Source organism: Vombatus ursinus, unplaced genomic scaffold, assembly GCF_900497805.2.
Source record: "Vombatus ursinus unplaced genomic scaffold, bare-nosed wombat genome assembly UNPS02004573.1, whole genome shotgun sequence".
NCBI classification, from domain to species: domain Eukaryota; kingdom Metazoa; phylum Chordata; class Mammalia; order Diprotodontia; family Vombatidae; genus Vombatus; species Vombatus ursinus.
The window spans coordinates 2,391,464-2,398,507 of record NW_020944351.1 but is presented as its reverse complement, the minus strand read 5'-3'; positions in this window follow the sequence as shown (position 1 = coordinate 2,398,507).

Below are 7,044 nucleotides of genomic sequence, written 5' to 3'. Positions count from 1 at the left end.
TACCCTTGCTACCTTCTTTCAAGGTTCCCTTCAAATACCATCTCCCATATGGGGTCTAACCTGAGCCTCTCAGTTTCTAGTGCAAACCACTTCTCTCCCCCCACCTCCAATGTAAAGGATAACACATCTAGACCTGGAAGGAAGCTTAGAAGCATCTAGTACAACTCCTTTATTTTACAGATAAGACTGAGGCCAAGATAGGGGAAAAGACTTGTTTAAGGTGACACAATTGACAGTTTTAATACACATCCTCAGACTCTAGAGCCAATGTTTTTTTCCACTGTACCACTCTTTATTGATTTATCTGCATTCATGCATTTAGCTGCAATAAAACATAAGTTCCTTGAGGACAGTGACTTTTTCATTTCTGTCTTTGTATCCCCAGTGCTCAGCACAGTACCTGGCACATAGTAGGTGCTTCATAAATGTTTATTGACTGCCTGACATATAGTAGCAGAGGAATAAATATTTGTTGAATGAATGAGTGACTGGTGAAATGGACAGAACTTCAGGGTCCACTTCATTCAGGGCTTCTTAATTGCCTTTTGTTTTTTATCCCTGGAGTCTGGTACAACCTAATGTTGCTAGGGTTTGTTACCTACATTCACAAGTAAAGGAAATGTTCCATTTCAATTAGAGGCTAGTGAAAAGCAAGATGTATTTTTTCCATCCAAGTTCGTAGACTGCACCCCTCCCCCATTCATCCGCAGAACCCAAGTTAAGAACCCCTGATTTGGGGGGGCAGCTAGGTGGTGCAGTGGATAGAGCACCAGCCCTGGATTCAGGAGGACCTGAGCTCAAATCTGGCCTCAGACACATAATACTTACTAGCTGTGTGACCCTGGGCAGCTCACTTAACCCCCATTGCCCAACAACAAAAAAACAAGAACAAAAAAAATAACCCCTGATCTGTAACTGAACAGACACCCCTGAGCAGCCCCTCAAGTGAACTCCCTATATCCTGAGAAAGCTGATCCAGGGGTATCACAATTTGTGTTGTGAACCTGATGTGTCTGTGTAAAGTATGACTACACACTCTATAATCCCTAAGCTTTTTTTTAAACTTTTCAACTCAAGGGGCAGATTATAAGCCCCTTGACAGCAGAGACTCTGTCTTATTCATCTTTGTATGGCTAATGTGATGCCTAGCTTTTGAGAAATTGGTCAGTCTTTGAAATGATCCCAAGCTCCTCCTTCAATGAAGGCCCATCTTTGGGTACACACATTCTTCTAGTGATGCTAGTTGGTTTTGGTATAGTGTACTAAATTCTGAAAAATGAAAATTGCAGGTCACTTTATGGGGAAGCCATGGGCTTGAGTAGGCTATAACAACTTACCAACCAAGGAATATATACCAAATGCATCCTAAGAGATATCATCAAGGAGATATAGCAAGTGAAAGATAACCAGTGTATAGCCCATGTGCTCTATAGCTGGGAAACATCAAGAGCTCCAGTGGTTGGGTTGACTACCTGTGAAGAATTTATGGGAGGGCATGGATATATGGTCTCATAGGATGAAAAAGTATAGATGGTTGGAATCTAGACCTTTGGATGGTATACCTGCATCAGTGAGATCATAGACCCGTGGACATATTGAAGTATTCTCCATGCCTCTCCCAGGAAGGCACATACTAGCATCAGCTCCAGTGGGTTCAGGGCAGGTAGAGCAGTGGATAGAGCACCCAACCTGGGTTCAGGTCAAGACCTGAGTTCAAATCTGGCCTCAGATCCATACTGGCTGTGTGACCCTGGGCAAGTCACTTCACCCTGTTTGCCTCAGTTTCCTCATCTGTAAAATGAGCTGGAGAAGGAAATGACGGACCACTCCAGCATCTTTGCCAGGAAATTCCCAAATGGGTTCACGGAGAGTCAGACATGATTGAAACGACTGAACAACAATAACCAGTGGGTTCAATCATTGCCTCTATTCATATGACTTCCAGATTTATATATTACATTCATAATCTATCTCCTGAACTCCAGATTTGCATTGTAAATTGTTTGCTGTTCTTTTTTACCCCCATAAGCCCTGTCTGGCTTCTCAGACTCACCATGAAAATTCTTGTCTTCTTTGCCTTAACCCACCCCTCCTCCAACCTTCACTATTTCTGTTGAAGGAAGTACCATCCTTTCTTGCTCCCAGGTTTAAAATCCCAGAGTAATCCTTGACTCTTCCCTCTTCCTCATACTCCAGATCCAATCAGCTGCTGAGCCTTGGCCATTCGACCTTTCCATTTTCTTTCACATTTATCCTGTCCTCTCACAGAACAAAAACCCTCTTTCAGGTCTTCATCACCTCTTGCCTAGACAATGGCAATATCCTTCTAATTGGTCTCCTTTCTCCCAGTCTCTCCACTCTCCAATCTAGCCTGTCCCCAGCTGCCAAAACAATCTTCCTGAGGCACAGAGCTGATCATCTCATTTCCCCACTTACACATCTTCAGTGTCTCTCTGTTGTTTAGAGGATAAACTACAGACTGTCAAGAATCTTCACAGCGTGGTGGAATAGTTTCTGGATTTGGAGTCAGAGGTTGTTGTTCAGTTGTTTTTCAGTTGCACCTGACTCTTCATGACTCCTTTTGGGGTTTTCTTGGCAAAGATACTGAAGTGGTTTGCCATGTTCCTCTCCATCTCATTTTACTGAGGAGGACACTGAGGCCAACAGGGTTAAGTGAGTTGCCCAGGGTCACACAGCTAGCATGTATCTGAGGTCAGATTTGAACTCAGGAAGATGAATCTTCCTGACTTCAGGCTCAGCACTCTATCCACTACAGCGTCACCTAGCTGCCCTGGGTTCAAATTCTGACTTGGCTGTGTAATCTCAGGCAATTCATTTAATCCTTCAGGGCTTCAGTTTCCTCATCTAAAAAAGGAGGACACTGGACTAAATGCCTTCTAAGGCCTTTTTGTGGCCCTAAATCTGTGACCTCAATGTGTGAGTCCCTTCATTTAGCCTGCCATTTAAGACCCTCCAAAACCTTGCTACTGTCTTATTTCCTATTAATCCCCCTTTATACATTTTACCTTCCAGCCAAATTAGAATATTAGTTATTCCTAGACCTTGACCTTCCTTTATCTCTAAGGTCCCTTCCAGCCCTGTGATCTGTGACCTGTGACCTAAATCTATGGACATGTGATTTTCTACCTCTGAATTCTCACAAGCTTTCCCCCATCCCCACTAGAACCTTCCTCTCTAAGGTTACCCTCCATCTTCTCTCTCTCTCTTTCTCTCTCTTTCTCCCTCTCTCTGTCCTTGTCTCTGTCTCTCTGTCTCTCTCTTCTCTATCTTCTGTCTCTCTCTGTCTCTGTCTCCCTGTCTCTGTCTCTGTCTCCTTTCTCTCTCCTCTGTCTCTTTCTCTGTCTCTCTGTCTCTGTGTCTCTCAGTCTCTCTATGTATTTGTGTGTGTATATGTATATATGCATATATATATATATACATATATAATGTGTCTATTGAAATGCATATTGTCTTCCCCATTAGAGCATAAGGTCCTTGAGGGCAGGGCTGTTTTGGCCTTTCTTTCTGTCTCCAGTACTACAGTAGCTGAAATATTTAATAAATGCTTATGGATAGCTTGATTGATTAGAATGCTCTCCTTCTGAGTTTCTTCAACTCAAAATCTTTATCTTCCTTCAAGGCTCTGACCAGAAACAAGGCTGCCTGAATTGGAAGGGACTTCAGGGGCCGTCTCCTCCAAGCTGAACCAGAAATGGATTCCCCTTACACAATGCCTGCGTAGTGGCTATCTGGCCAAGTGGTTATCCAGTGGTTATGCAGCCGCTTCTTTTTTTTTTCTTTTTTTATTAATTAATTTATTTTTAGTTTTCAACAATCACTTCCATAAGCTTCTGAGTTTTAAATTTTCTTCCCCTCCCTCCCTTCCTCCTTCCCCAAGACAGAGTGCAATCTGATATAGGCTTTACATATACATTCATATTAAAGATATTTTCACATTAGTCATATTGTAAAGAAGAATTAGAACCAATAGGAGGAACCACAAGAAAGAAGAAACAAAACAAAACAGAGGAAAAAATAAAAGAGCAAATAGTAAGCTTCAATCTGCATTCAGATGCCATAGTTCTTTCTCTGGATGTGGGTAGCATTTTCCATTATGAGACCTTTGGAGATGTCTTAGATCCTTGCATTGCTGAGAAGGGGTAAGTCTATCAATGTTAGTCATCGCACAACGTGGCTGTTACTGTGTACAATGTTCTCCTGGTTCTGCTCACTTCACCCACCATCAGTCCATACAAGTCTTTCCAGATTTTTCTGAAGTCCACCTGCTCATCATTTCTTATAGCACAATAGTATTCCATTACATTCATATACCACAACTTGTTCAGCCATTCCCCAGTTGATGGGCATCCCCTCAATTTCCAATTCTTGGCCACCACAGAAAGTTGCTATAAATATTTTTGTATGTGTGGGTCCTTTTCCCATTTGTATGATCTCTTTGGGATATAGCTCTAGAAGTGCTATTACTGGGTCAAAGGGTATACACATTTTTATAGCCCTTTGGGCATAGTTCCAAATTGCTCTCCAAAATGGTAGGATCAGTTTGCAACTCCACCAATGATGCATTAGTGTTCCAGTTTTCCCACGTCTTCTCCTGTTTTGTCATATTAGGTGTGATGTGGTACCTCAGAGTTGTTTTGATTTTCATTTCTCTAATCAATAGTGATTTAGAGCATTTTTTCATATGACTATAGATTCATTAATTTCTTCATCTGAAAACTGCCTGTTCATATCCTTGGACCATTTATCAATTGGGGAATGACTTGTATTCTTATACATTTGACTTAGTTCTCTATATATTTTAGTAATGAGGCCCTTATCAGAGATACTGCTTATAAAAATTATTTCCCAGTTCTCTGCTTCCCTCCTAATCTTGGTTGCATTGGCCTTGTTTGTATGCAGCCATTTTTTTTTTTGGCGAGGCAATGGGGTTAAGTGACTTGCCCAGAGTCACACAGCTAGTAAGTGTTATGTGTCTGAGGTCAGATTTGAACTCAGAGCCTCCTGAATCCAGGGCTGGTGCTCTATCCACTGCGCCACCTAGCTGCCCCTGCAGCCATTTTTTGAAGCCCTCCCCTGAGAGTAAAGCCACCCCTGCCAGAGGTGGCCTGCCCCATTTTGAGCTAGTTCTCATTGTCAGGAAATTTTTCCTCCCAATCAAGCCTAAATCTCCTTCTTTGTGACTTCCACTTCCTCTTCCCAGTTCTGCCCTCTGGGGTTGAATTTTGAGCAGGTGGGTCACTGGTGGCCAGACCAAGTCCTTCTTACTGGGGCTTTTTCACTTTGAGCTGGGTATCTATTGCTTGTTCCTTGTGTGTGTCTGAAAAGGAAAGGAGTGATGATGGTTTACATAATGAGTATAGATTTTTACCATTCGTTTTGGGGGCTGAGAATTCAGGTGAACTTGAAAGTTGCAAGCGTAACAATATTATCCGTCATGCGTTATCATTTAAGCCTCGTAAATGACTGGTATCCTAACAGTATGCCAGCTTTTGATTGCTTCAGTTCAAGAAACTTTTGTTGAGACCCTACTGTGTGCAAGGAAATGTTCTCCCAGGTTTTAGTTTCCCCTTAATCTAACCAGCACTAGGGATGTTTGGTTTTAAGAAGAAAAAGCTCAGTGGGGATAGTCATCAAATATCTGATAGACCGTCTGGTGGAAGAGGGTTTACTGCTGTTCTGCTTGGCATAATTAGAAGCAATGGAGGGAAACTGCAAAAAAAAAAACACAGTAAATTTAGACTTAATAGAATGAAGAACATTTAGACAACTAGAGCCACCCCAAAATGGACTGGGCTGTGGTGTCTCTGAGTGTGTGTGTGTGTGTGTGTGTGTGTGTGTGTGTGTGTGTGTGTGTGTATCTTGGGCAGGCACCGAAGATGGACGGTGAGTTGGTCCCACAAAAGAAAAGGAGGAAAGAGAGCAGCTTTTAATCATACAGTGCTTTTAATGATCCCTAAGCTGTTCCCCAACACAAAGACCCATCTTCATAATCCACAAGTTCTCTCAGTGATGCTGCAGTAGTTGTGAATCTTGGAACACCATGGTACCACATGAATCAACATTTCAGGCGACCCAATGGGCAATGGAGAGATTAATAGAGGGCCCTGGTGATCTGCAGCATTTTCCTGGTAGTCACCTAAGTGCAAGAAGTGGGGTAATGTTTATCATTCAGGAAATGTATGATCAGGAAAAGAAAGTGGGCCAATCATGTAGTGAGAGGAAGGAATAAGAGATGGGCAGCCCAAGTGCTCTATTGGTAGTCAGGAAGGGTACCAAAAAGCGACCCCAGGAGAGACCTCCAGAACGTTGGGTAACTCCTCTGAGGAAAATCCACCAGAGAACATGGACAATCACACAGGCTGGAGGTGCTGCAATCCGTACTTGCAGGGAAATACCCAAGCCATCCTTGACCACAAATCCACAGAAGAATGCAAATGAGTATTTATGTTTTCTCATTTTCTTTATTAACACTTACAAAGGCTCCATGGACCACAGGCTGCCTGGCTTGTGTGCAGACATTTACCATCCATTGCAACATAAGAAATGAGTGACTTGAATGGTCTATTGTACAACTAAACTTTTATTCAACACATTCCAAATTGACAGGTAAAAGAAACCTTTATGATAGGTGTCCTTTTCACTAGGAGAAATGCATTATAGGGGAAAGAGTGGGTTCAGAGTCAAAGGGTCTGGATTCGAATCTGACCTTGCTACTTCCCCCCAGTCCCTTCCTCTCTCAAGATCTCATTCCATCCATCTATAAACCGAAGCTGTTGGACTAGAGAAAGAGACGTATGTGACAGATGTTATGGAGGTAGAAATGCTAAGACTTTGCAACTGATTGAATGTGAAGGATGAGGGGGAGGGAAGAGTCAAAGATAATAACAACAATAATAATAACTAGCATCCCTATGTAGTGCTTTAAGGTTTGCAAAGTGCTTTACAAATATTATCTCATTTGATCCTCACAACAACCCTATGAGGAAGGTGCTATTATTATCCCCATTTTACACATGAAGAAAG